The sequence below is a fragment of the Panthera tigris genome, chromosome A2 (assembly GCF_018350195.1).
Source record: "Panthera tigris isolate Pti1 chromosome A2, P.tigris_Pti1_mat1.1, whole genome shotgun sequence".
Lineage (NCBI taxonomy): Eukaryota > Metazoa > Chordata > Mammalia > Carnivora > Felidae > Panthera > Panthera tigris.
The window spans coordinates 81468629-81481421 of record NC_056661.1 but is presented as its reverse complement, the minus strand read 5'-3'; the positions used below and the strand labels follow the sequence as shown (position 1 = coordinate 81481421).

Here is a 12793-nt window from a genome sequence, read left to right as displayed (position 1 = left end):
TAGAACAAACTTGAGTCCCCCTCCCACCATTTCTATTTTGAGGCCACCTAAAAAGAGGCTATATCTTTTGATGATGTTTTAAAATATGGTCCTATTATAAGTCATAAATATTTCAAAAGATAATTGGGAAAAACTAAATTTTCAAGAGTAAAGTAATATAGACTCTAGTCGTCAGCTTATAATCTTAAATATTGTATTTGAATCTTTATAGTTCTTGTCACCTCATGGCAAAATACATATATATTATATATGAAATTTACTTATATACATAATTTGCTATAATAAAAGTACAGGTCTCTCTCCTTTTCACCAAAATGTGCTAAAACTGTAAAATACATCCTATTTGTCTACTATTAAAACCACACAGGTAGGGGCGCTTGGGTAGCGCAGTCGGTTAAGCGTCCGACTTCAGCCAGGTCACGATCTCGTGGTCCGTGAGTTCGAGCCCCGCGTCGGGCTCTGGGCTGATGGCTCGGAGCCTGGAGCCTGTTTCGGATTCTGTGTCTCCCTCTCTCTCTGCCCCTCCCCCGTTCATGCTCTGTCTCTCTCTCTGTCCCAAAAATAAATAAAAAACATTGGAAAAAAAAAAAAAAACCACACAGGTAAATTCTACTAAAAGTATGGTCTTTATATAAACTATGTATACTTATCTATCATGTTCAAAAACAAAACAGTAATTTTCTTCTAAAACATTTATTCTCCAAATATTAAAGATAATACTCTGATAACTCAATACGATGGATACAAATATATTTAAATTTAAAACTACATTTTAAAAATTAAACTGAAGTCATCAAAATCTTACTTACAAAATTTCACAAAAGTAATTTTGTGAAAGCAATCTTTTAAAATACACTGTAATATAACTTTTAATTATATACCACTTAACTTTGTAATTTCATAACCCAATATTCAAACATAGACTAAATTAGTCGGAATCACTAATTTAATGTTTTAAACATGGCATATTACACATTATAATGCATTCAAATTCAAAAAGTATGTATCTCTTGATAAAATATACAGATGGCACTTAAGTGGTTACAACAAAATGTAAGAATATGATCCACACACCTTTCACAAAAAAATGTAAGTACCTCTTGATTTAGAGGACACCTATTTTACTGCAATACTACATAGCAAATATCTATTCTTACATGGAATGAAATTAAACCTACAATATCATAAGATAAAAAGCTTCAACTCTCCAAAAATCATCTATTTAACAATTGTAACTAAAGGGCAGTGGGAGTTGAGGGGGAGGAAACAGGTAAGGTTCTAAAGAATCTCTGGAGAGCCAAAATAAATGCCATAAAACCATGACTCATAAAAGGGTCTCTTCTGACGTATGTTTCTACATTAGGCACAATCCTAACTAAACTCTAAAATCATAAAGGATAAGAAATCACAAATGTGAAGTGGGGAGTGGTGACAAGAAGCAGGCATACATATTTGCAACTCCCCTAGCATGCATTAGAGCATCAGAATGACAAACCTAGACTGAAAACAGAGTTAAATTGTATTGCATATGCTTTTAAAAAGGGTATTTTCATTAAAATCTTGGTACCTAAAACTATGGGCTTCCATTATCTAGAAAAACCACCTATCTGAAAAATATCACATCCTGATGACACTGGATATGAGATTACTTTATTTGCTTTGACTCACTTCAGTAAACAGTAGTCAAGCCATCAGTTTTCTGATGCAGTTAAAAAGTTTACTAGAAAATATCAAAACGTGTCACTGCTTTAAAACAAATCCTATATGCTGAAAGAAAAATGCATTGTTACAAAGAGTACACATATTTTTCCTCTCAATTTAGGTACACTCAAAAGACAACACAATAAAAGATAGAAATGACATTTTTGCTTATATTTAAATAGTTAAATTAAGCTCATCTTTAAAAAGTGCCTGTTAGAAGCAGATGGAATATTTTTAATCTAAATCTCCTCCCTATAGCTCCCTTCACCACCGCCCCCCCCCCCCCCCCCGCAAAACCTACCACCATCATGATTGCATGTTTACCTTTCCCCTCTCATATTCTTTATAAATGTTATAAAGGGAAAAAAAAATCAGGAATAGGAAACTTCTTGTACCCAATGCCTGTTTAAGTGTCAAAAACAAAATCTAAGAAGTTCTGGTTAACAAGAAATGAACTGTTTAATTAAATCATGTTTAAACCGAAATCCTATTCATCATTCCTCATGAAAAGTAATCTTTAAAATAAATGAACAAAAAGAAGACCTTATGATTCTGAGGTCGGCCTGCTTACAAAAAGAAAAAAAGTAGACTTTCTGACAAGAAAAACGCAGCCAAAAATAAATACGTAGGACTCAAAACTGTTTTATTTTATGTATAAATATGGCTACAAGGGAAGAAGCAAATATGGTAATAAGTAATTAAAAAAAAAAACATGAAGAATGACTCATGTGAAACAACTTGCTGCTTCCTAAAATATGTTTCTTGATATGCCAGCCCCTGCAAAGAGGATTCTATACAGTCCAATAAATTTCGGAAACTCTTCCATGTGGGAGGTTTACCACACACAGGGACTATTAGCATTTCTGTGAGGTCTCAAGGTAAACATAACTTATTTGACCCAGCCTTACACAAACTATTCTGGCTTCAAAACCAGTTTTTCTCATACTTGTTTCAGCATGCCTACCAACATCCTGAGATAGTAATGGTTCCACAGAATAATAGTGAGCCATAATAAATACAGAAGATATTACAGATGTTCCTAGCTAGCTAGTATCATCATCAATCTGAAGAAAACACAAAAACAGGATAGTTATCAGAACCAAAAATTTAGGGGGTGAGGGCAGAAGAGGCTGTCAATTCTGCTGGGTGTTTTGAGGGGAGAGGGGGAAGGAGAGGGAAAGTCTTATTTAAAAAAAAAAAAAAGCTCATCCCATTCTTACTGAGGCAAATCTAAAATCTAACATAAATGAGTGTGCCACAAGGGGGAGCCATTCCCCATCACATCTGGCATATCCTTTCAAATCAAAATCTAACAGGTAATGACATTTAGTCAACATTCTATTTCAAAAATATCCATGTAACTTCAACTAAAATTAGGATAAAAATATCATTATTCATTTTTAAAACAGTACAATAAAGGAAAAAGTCCCCTTTCTCATTTAGAGCACCTGGCACTTGCTACAGTAATGTTTTGCATAGATCTGCTCCTAAGCATTCAAGGAAGATGGGACAGGCACAAATGGTCAAAATAAAATTTTAATACAAATGCAGCCAATGGTTCAAAGATGGCATATCTAATCATTTTTACTGGCCTAAAACAGTGAATGACCCCAGCAAGAAGCCAACAAATGTTAACTGTCTCATTCTGCAGAGGGACAAAGCTTAACAAATCAGATCAGATTTAATAACTTTCACTATTAAGGTACCAGCCATTTAATCATGAGTTAACATCGTGACCTAAGTTATTTGATACAAACAACTCAGAACCAAGATGAAATAAAACCAGGATTCAGAGTTTGGGGAGGGGAAAGGTGGTCAGAAGATAAGTGCTCTGGTTTTCATATTCTCACAGCTCCAACTACAGTGTTCAGAGTATGTGCTGATTAAATACTGAGTGACAAGAAAGAAACCTCATTTATACCTTAACAGATAAAACTCCTGTCTTACTTGCCTTTTTGTCTTCCTACTATCAAATGAATATTTGAACAAAATGGAGATGGTAGAAAAACTAGGACAAATGTGGAGATTGCAAATGATGGCCAAAAATTCTTCCCAAGCATGTATGCTCACTTTTTTAAACTTTTTTTTTTTTAATGTTTATTTATTTTTGAGCCAGAGAGAGAGAGACAGAGCATGAACAGAGGAGGGGCAGAGAGAGAGGGAGACACAGAATCTGAAACAGGCTCCAGGCTCTGAGCGGTCAGCACAGAGCCCGACGCGGGGCTCGAACTCACGGACCGTGAGATCATGACCTGAGCTGAAGTCGGACGCTTAACCGACCAAGCCACCCAGGCGCCCCTAAACTTTTTTTTAAATGTTTATTTTTGAGGGAGAGACAGAGTGCAAGCGGGGGAGGGGCAGACAGGTAGACACAGAATCCCAAAACAGGCTCCAGGCTCTGAAATGTCAGCACAGAACCCAACACCGGGCTCAAACTCACGAATCTCGAGATCACGACCTGAGCCGAAGTTGGACACTCACCCCACTGAGCCACGCAGGCGCCCCTGTGTGCCCACTTCTAAGCAACATGACTGCACCAGTCCTATCATCAAGAAGTGAATCTGGGCCTGGCTATTTCACTTCCTTTGGCCAACAGACATTAGCAAACCCAACAGAAGCAGAGGTTTGTGCACTAGGGATTGCCCTCTTTCTGCTCTGTGGAGTCCTGCACCTGCCACCATGTGTATGAGCCTAGGCTAACCTGCTAGATGATGAGAGAAATGGGATCATCACTCCAGGTGACAGCACAACAACCACTGGACATTCAAGCAAGATCTCTTAAGACCAACTGACCTGCCAATCACCAGACACGTGAATGAAGCCATTCAGCCCCAGCCAACCCAACAAAGACCTTAAGAACTCTCCAGACAGCCCAAAGAATTGTGAGAAATCACTTTAAGCCATTAAGTTTTGAAGGTTTTGTTTGCTGCAGCAAAAGAACTGACAGGCTATTAACTTACAACAAAAATCCATGTATATATGTTTCTGTTCTCAAAAAGACTTTTATCATACACTTTGACTGACATTATATCACTAACCTCAGAGCCACAACACTACTGACATGACATGACCTACTAAAACAACATTATAATTCTACATGGTCTTTAAAATTTTCAGGCAACCTGCAAGGATACAGATGAAGATAGAAAACATAATTACACAAGTAAAAAGAATTCTAAAACCAAAAGAATTCAAAGACTAGGAGGTCTCGATCATCTGTCACTGCCGTGTGTGTGTGTGTGCGTGCGCACTGTGTGTATACACACACACATATACACAAAAAATTTCAAATTAACACGTTTCAAGGATAAAGGCTGAACAGGTGCAAAAATGAGTTTTTGTGAAAACTACAGAGTAATATTACAAAGATAAACACTATAAAGATCATAGGAACGGTTACATAATTTGTCATCTTTTACTTTCCACAGAATTGAGGACAAATGAATTTTGGTTGATCAGATTTTAATCAGGGAGGAAGGAAATTAGGAAGAAGGGAGGGAAGGAAAGGAGGGAGATAAGGAAACAAACTAGTCTCATGAGGATGGACTTAGTTTGGGTTCCACAAGCCACTGGTAGTCAGGACCATCAGGTTGCACTATGAATAGGTGCAGTAACAATTTTATGTCAGCATATACAGCAGCCCTGCTGGTAGTATTAATTCTCTGGGTCTGATCTAAACTTGGGCATATGAGGACCTATTTTAAGTTGAAACAGATGAGGTTTTATTTACATTTTAAGCTTCAATATTTGCACACAGTACAATACTACAAATAAAGGAAACATAAAATACATATTTTAACATTATTAAACTGTTTTATCCACTAAAAAATAGTGCTAATTCATTACAGATACTCATTATCATGAATTTTTCTTTTGTTAAAATTTTTTAAAGTTTATTTATTTGTGAGAGAGCGCACACGCACATAGCACAAGCAGGGTAGGGCAGAGAGAGAGGGAGAGAAAAAGAATCCCAAGCAGGCTCTGCACTGAAGGGCAAAGCCCAATGTGGGGCTCAATCTCATGAACCGTGAGATCATGAACTGAGTCAAAATCAAGAGTCAGACACTTTAAATGACTGAGCCACCTAGGCATCCCTATCAACAATTTCTTTAATGCTGCTAAGTGCATTTGCCAAACTAAGATTAAAGAAAAACAGTAAAGGTTAGATTTGCACACTTCCTCTCTATGAACTCATTCAATTATCTCTTCTCGCATGTTTCTAGATCTTTTGAATACTGCTTTTTGGACTGGTTTTGACTAAATCTGAGGTTTTTCAGAATATAAAAGGCAGAAAGAGGAATTAAAGGATAGTGAATTACAAAATTTTAAAATTCAAAACTTCTCTATAGATTTTCTTTCCTCCGCTCTGTAAAAAGTATTATCTCTCAACTATACCAGGTTCTAGTAAACCTAACCTATTGAACTTAGTTAATGAGAGGTCGTGATCAAATCATCAAACTAGAACATGAATTTGGCTTTGTTTCCCACACCCTGTCTTTGTTATGGTTGATATTAAGTGAAACTACATTCCAACACTGATACCTCATTTTCTTCCTCCCGTAGAATACTACCATGCATGAGTCCAATAATGTTATCTCAACCAATTCTTTTGGTGAAGACAAATGCACATGGCAGGATGTAGGCTAATTCATTTGACATCACCAAAATATATAGCCTCACTATATGATTCTACTAATAAGCATGCTGCACAATAATGCCATAGGTAAAGGGAAGAAAGGTGCTGAAAGAGAAATAAGGTACAAGACATATTTTCAGTTTCTCAAGATGAGTGTTAATGTCATATTCTAAGAGGTACTCAGAACTTCCAAGTTCTCAAAAACAGTGATAAATAAAATGAAGTCCTCAAATACCTAGGAATGAATCTCAAAAGATGTGTAAGATCTGTAGGATGAAAACCAAAAAATATTATTGAGAGAAAATAAAAAACTAATGAAGGAAAATACCATGATCACAGACTGAAAGATTCAAAATTGTAAAGACATCAATTGTACCCAAACTTAATTACAACTTCAATGTAATCCCAATCAATATCCTAAGCAGATTTTTTGTGGAATCTGACAACTATAGAGTTTATACGCAAATCTAAAGAGCCAAGAAAATCTTGAAGAACAGCAAAATTAATACTTACTCTACTAGATATCAAGAAATATTATAAAGTTATAGCAACTAAGACAAAAAGATAAGGAAATCGGAAAGAGCCCAGAAATGCACACCATATATACGATTCAGCTGATTTATGGCTAAGAGGACATTGCAATGTAGCATGGAATGGGTGCCTTTTCGATAAATGATCATGTCCATTGAGTACTTATATGAAAAAATATGAACCCTGATGGTGACCTCATATCATATACAAAAATCTATTCAGAAGAACTGTAAATTTAAATGCAAAAGATAAAAGAATAAAAGCTTCCAGAAGAAAACTTCAGAGAATACATTAATGACCTGGGTTAGGCAGAGATTTCTTAAGCAGGACACAAAAAGCACTAATCATAAATGGGAAAAAAAAAAACAAAAAACCTTTATAAATTAGATTACATTAAATTAAGAACTTCTAGTCATCAAAGCACTCTTAAGAGTGAAAAGGCAAGCCTTTTCGAGTAAGAGGATATATGTGCAATACATATAATTGACAAGATTCTTATCCTATCCGCAATATATTAAAAACTCCAACAACTCAATGAAGAAAAAAAAAGCCAGTAGGGAAATGTGCAAAAGAGTAAACTAGTTACTTTTAAAAAGAGGATATCCAATTGGACAATAATTAGATAAAAAGGAACTTGACTTCCTTAGTCATCAGGAAAATACAAATTAAAACTACAATAAGATACTACTACACAGCCACCAGAATGGCTAAAATGAGGAAGACAGACACCACTGAGTGTAGCCAAAGATGTGGTACACTGCTGGTGGGAATGTACATTGGTACAATGACTTTGGAAAACCTGCAGTATCTAGTAAAGCTGAACATGTGCATACTTTTTGATCCTGAAATTCTAATTTTATATACAGAGCCAACAAAAACAAATACATATGCTCACAAAAACACATGTACAAAAATATTCATAGCACCCCTACTGTAATAGCCACAAACTGGAAACAATTCAAATATTCATCCATATTAAAAAGAACAAATAAATTGTGGTATGGTCATGCAACAGAATATCATACAGCAATGAGAAAATAAACTGTTGCTACACACAAGATAGATGAATCTCACAAACATAAAGATAAAAGGAAGGAAGCCACACGGAACAACACACATACTATTTGATTCTGTCACAGAAATGTTCAAAAACTGGCAAAATTTATCTGTGATATTTGAAGTCAGGAGGTAGTTGCCTGGGTGCTTGTGTATGTGCTGGTGGTGGGGTGCAAAGTAGTGATAAAGAGGGATTTGGAGAAAGCTCTGGCTACTAGTAATATTCTACTTTTTAAAATCTCGGTGTGTTCATTTAGTAAAGATTCATCAAGCTATGCATTTATAATGTGTGCATTCTGTGTATATATATATACTTCAATAAAAAGTTTATTTAAAAAATCAATTTAACAAAAGCTTAAAGAAGTTTATCTTTTACAAACATTTTAATGAAAAACGGAAAATAAAACTATCATATGATTCAGCAATTTCACTTCTGGGTATTTATCTCATGGAAATGAAATTACTGTCTTGAGTAGACAGATGCACCCCTATGGTTACTGCAGCATTATTTATAATAGCCAAGACACAGAAAAAGACACAATGTAAGTGTCCATTTGTGGATAAATGGATAAAGAAAATGAGGTGTATATAAGCATACAATGGAGTATTAGCCATTAAACAAAGAAGGAAATCCTGCTGATTCCAGCAACACAGATGGACCTTGCAGGTATTATATATTGAAATAAGTTCAGACAAAGAAAGACAAATACTGTATGATCTCACTTATATGTGGAATCTTAAAACAAAACACAAAACCAAGCTGATAGATCCAGATAAAAGATTGGTGGTTGTCAGAAGTGGGGTGGGAGGGGGTAAGAGAGGGTGAAGGTGGTCAAAAGGTGCAAGCCAATTATAAGATAAGTAGTAAGTCACCGGCATGCAATGTTCAGCATGGTGACTGTAATTAATAATACTGTATTTTATGTTTAAAAGTTGCTAAGAGAATAGAGCTTAAAAGCACTCATCACAAGAAAAAAATCTGCAACTATGTGTGATGGTTGTTAATTTATTGTGGTCATCATTTTGCAATATATACAGATATTGAATCATTAAGTTATACACTAAAACTAACATAATGTTCTACCTCAATTATTGCAATTAAAATTCTCAATAAAAGGGGTGCCTGGCTGGTTCAGTCAGTGGAACATGTGACTCTTGATCTTGGAGTTGTGAGTTCAAGCCCCATACTGGGCACAGAGATTACTTAAAAAAAAAAAAAAAAAAAAAAATTAAAGTTAAGAAAAAAAGTTTTGAAAATCTCAATAAAGGAAAGGCAAGAAAGAAAGAGAGAGAAAGAGAGAGAGAGAGAAAGAGAGAGAGAGGGAGGAAGAAAACCTCATGTCCATTAAGCAGTTACTCCCAATTTTCCCTTTCCCCCAGGTCTTGGCAGCTACCAATCTGCTGTTTCTATAGATTTACCTACTCTGGGTATTTCATGTAAGTGAAGTCATACAATATGTGACCTTTTGTGACTGGCTTCTTTCACTCAGCATGATGTTTTAAAGGTTCACCCACACTATGTAACAGTATCTGTATTTCATTCCTTTTTATGGTTCAATAATATCCCATTGTGTGCATATATCATAATTCAGTGAACTCCTTATTTGTATATAAAGCATTTGTGGTAATTTTTGACCTTCAGTACTTGCTGAACTCCCTACCATAAATTAACACACTTTTAAGAATCCTCACCCAGAAGTCAGTTGTCACCTATTCAACAAAATGGAAAATTTTAATATCGCACTAAGTCACTATAACAACTCTCTTTGTATAACCTGTTAGTAGTCTATGAAATACTGCTAACAACAGCCTTGTGAATTAAATAATATTATCCTTATTTTGTAGGTGAGAAATCGGAGACAAAGAGCTGAAGTAGCAGGCTAGTGTCACAGTGGGTAAATGGCAAGACCCTGACTAGACCCCTTCTCTTTCCATCCACCCCACATCAGAGCTCAAGCAGCTATTCACACTAACCCAGTCACAACTCACTACAATGACTATAAGATATTACTACAAATTAAATTTTGAAGAGAGGTTCTCACATTCAGGACAAGAAAAGGCTCAAGTTATAAACTGGTTTAGCTCTAAATACATGTTTATAACTTAGTCTCTGTAATTCATAAAGCATTTTCCCAAATAAAAACCTATACAAATGGTTAAATAATTTCCTGGAGGGATACCACAAATTAGGTTAAGAGATGGGGGTTTACTGGGAAGAATCAAGAAACCAGAAATAAAAATAAGCTACAAAAAGTATACTCATTTCTCTCCTATTTGCTCTCTTTTGGATTCCATTCAGTTTCAGATAGCTAGCGCCTAAGAACAAACACAAGGCTACCTGCCCCAGTCGGCAGCAAACAACTTCTTCCTTGGTTTCCTCATTTTGTTGTTTTTAATAATGTTTTTATTTATTTTTGAGTGAGAGAGAGAGACAGAGCATGAGCCTGGGAGGGGCAGAGAGAGAGGAAGACACAGAATATGAAGCAGGGTCCAGGCTCCAAGCTGTCAGCACAGAGCCTGATGCAGGGTTCAAACCACGGACCATGAAATCATAACCTGAGCTGAAGTCAGACATTTAACCAAAACTGGGCCACCCAGGCGCTCCTCAGATACCTCGTTCTTAAAAAAACAAGAAATACCAAATGAGTAGTTCAAAGTAGCTCTTTGCTGGATATTCTTCCCCACACCACAGGAATGACTCAATCTGGAGCATCTTGGGGCAGTGAAACATGGACCTTGCATAGGCAGCTTCCTGCTAGTAACTATAAAGCTAAAGAGGTAAAACCTGTCCTTGCAGCTGACAGATCATATAGGGGCGAGAGCCACAGCTGGTAACCAAGAACTCTAGCATCTGCCTAGCGTTTCCTCTATGTAACATGTATTATACCAAAACCCTGGATAGGAAATGAATGGTAGGTGGCTCTTCAAGGACCCGCAACCCACAACCTGGCCACACAGTAGAACAATTAATGAGTCCCAGTATCTCATTTTAATTCATAACAAAAGCACTTATTACACAATAACATGAAAATTCTTGTTTAATAAAAAATTCCTAATTTGAAAGAAAATGTATTGGGAGCTATTTGAAAAGCAAATGTATTATGACATTTGAAAGATTACTGAAATAAACTTGCATAGCATGGCAGCAAGAAAGTTTGTGATATAATGAAAATAAGTGGGATTGGAAGTCAAGAGGCCGAGCATAAAACCTAGCACTTAGACGTATAATAAATGACAAATGAATGATCTAGTACCAAAGGACTATGGACAAGTTATTTCTTCTCTCCCTATTTCTAAAATTAGATTGTAATAAGGCTTAAATGAGTTATTACATTTGTGTTTAGAGCAGTTCTTGGCACAGAACTATTTATTGACTAAATAGTAGATACTATTACTAGATACTAATCGATACTATCACTAGTTCCACCACGAGACAGAGGTGTAATCTCAGACAAGTTACTAACCATTCTAGAATTCTATAAAATGACAGTGCTAATAATAGATGCTCTATAGCTCCCCTTCAGCTCTAAAAGAATATTTACATTCTGATTCTCAAACATGTTACATTAAGGAGTATCTTCCCACAGGCACATTAAAACTTTAAGTACTACTGTATTTTCCAGACAATAGTGTATTACAGAATATATACCAAACAGACAGTGGGGGAAGGGGGCTTGGACATGTGGATATGACTGGACATCCAGACTATCATTTAAGGTAAAAGACTGTAACTTAAACACATATCGCAAAAAGAAATAGAATAAGTAAAACAGTTCTGGATGAAGATTGAGGAGATTGTGTTCTACTCCTGACACTGCTACCAAACTTAAAATAGTAAATTACTCCTATCTATGTTTGTTTGCTTATCTGTAAGGTGAGAAAGGTTGCAATACATGATCACTAAGATCTCTTTGGGACTTTTTTCACTTTTTTCCTTCTTTCCAAACTAGCATAATGTCAATTATTACTTAGAAAACTGGGAACTTTAGCACCCATAAATTTGAAAAATTGGCTGATCTCCTGGCCTAAGCAAGCAGTCCCTGATCTGAGAGTGGGTGCAAATTGCAATGGCCTTTTATTATTTTTTTAATGTTTGTTTATTTATTTATTGAGAGAGAGAGAGAGAGAGCAGGGGAGGGGAGAGAGAGAGGGAAGGTGAGAGAATCCCAAGCAGGCTCCTCACTGTCAGCATAGAGCCCAATGTGGGGCTTGATCCCACGAACCATGAGATCATGACCTGAGCCGAAATCAAGAGTCAGATGCTCACCTAATTGAGCCACCCAGGCACCCTGGCAATGACCTTTTAGATGAGCCCACATTCACTTTCAAGAGCCAGTGGATTTGATTTTGCCTCTGCTTTCTAAAATAATGTACATTCTATACCATAGAGAAGGGCAGGAAAAGGAAATTAGCTCAATAAATGCACTGATACACTAACCTTCTCACTTAATTGCAGAATTAACTGATTCCTTTGTACTAAAATATATTTAACAGCCAACATTTACTCAGCACCTACTATGTGATGGATCCACTGGTAAGCACTTTTAAGATAGAAAACAAGATAATTTTAAGTGATCTTTAGGTAAGAGTACTGCTGTAAGGGCTGGAAAATACATGGCTACATCCATCACATTTCTTTCATTTCCAAGATAAATCCTTGCAAAAAAGGACAACAGAATCTTATTTCATTATCTCTAAGAAAAAAGAGATTAAGTAGAATCTGAAATTTATTTTTTTATATTACTTTTTTTTTTTTTTTTTTTTTTGAGAGAGAGAGAGCATGGAAGGGGAGGAGAGGCAGAGGGAGAGAGACAGAATCTTAAGCAGGCTCCATGCTCAGCACAGAGTCTGACGCAGGACTCAATCCCC

The 12793-nt window shown here is 36.1% G+C and overlaps 1 protein-coding gene across 1 annotated transcript in view; it reads right to left on the bottom strand.

Annotated features, from left to right (window-relative positions):
- RSBN1L (round spermatid basic protein 1 like) overlaps window positions 1-12793 on the bottom strand; it is a 65272-nt gene that overhangs the window by 10231 nt on the left and 42248 nt on the right. The window lies entirely within an intron of this gene.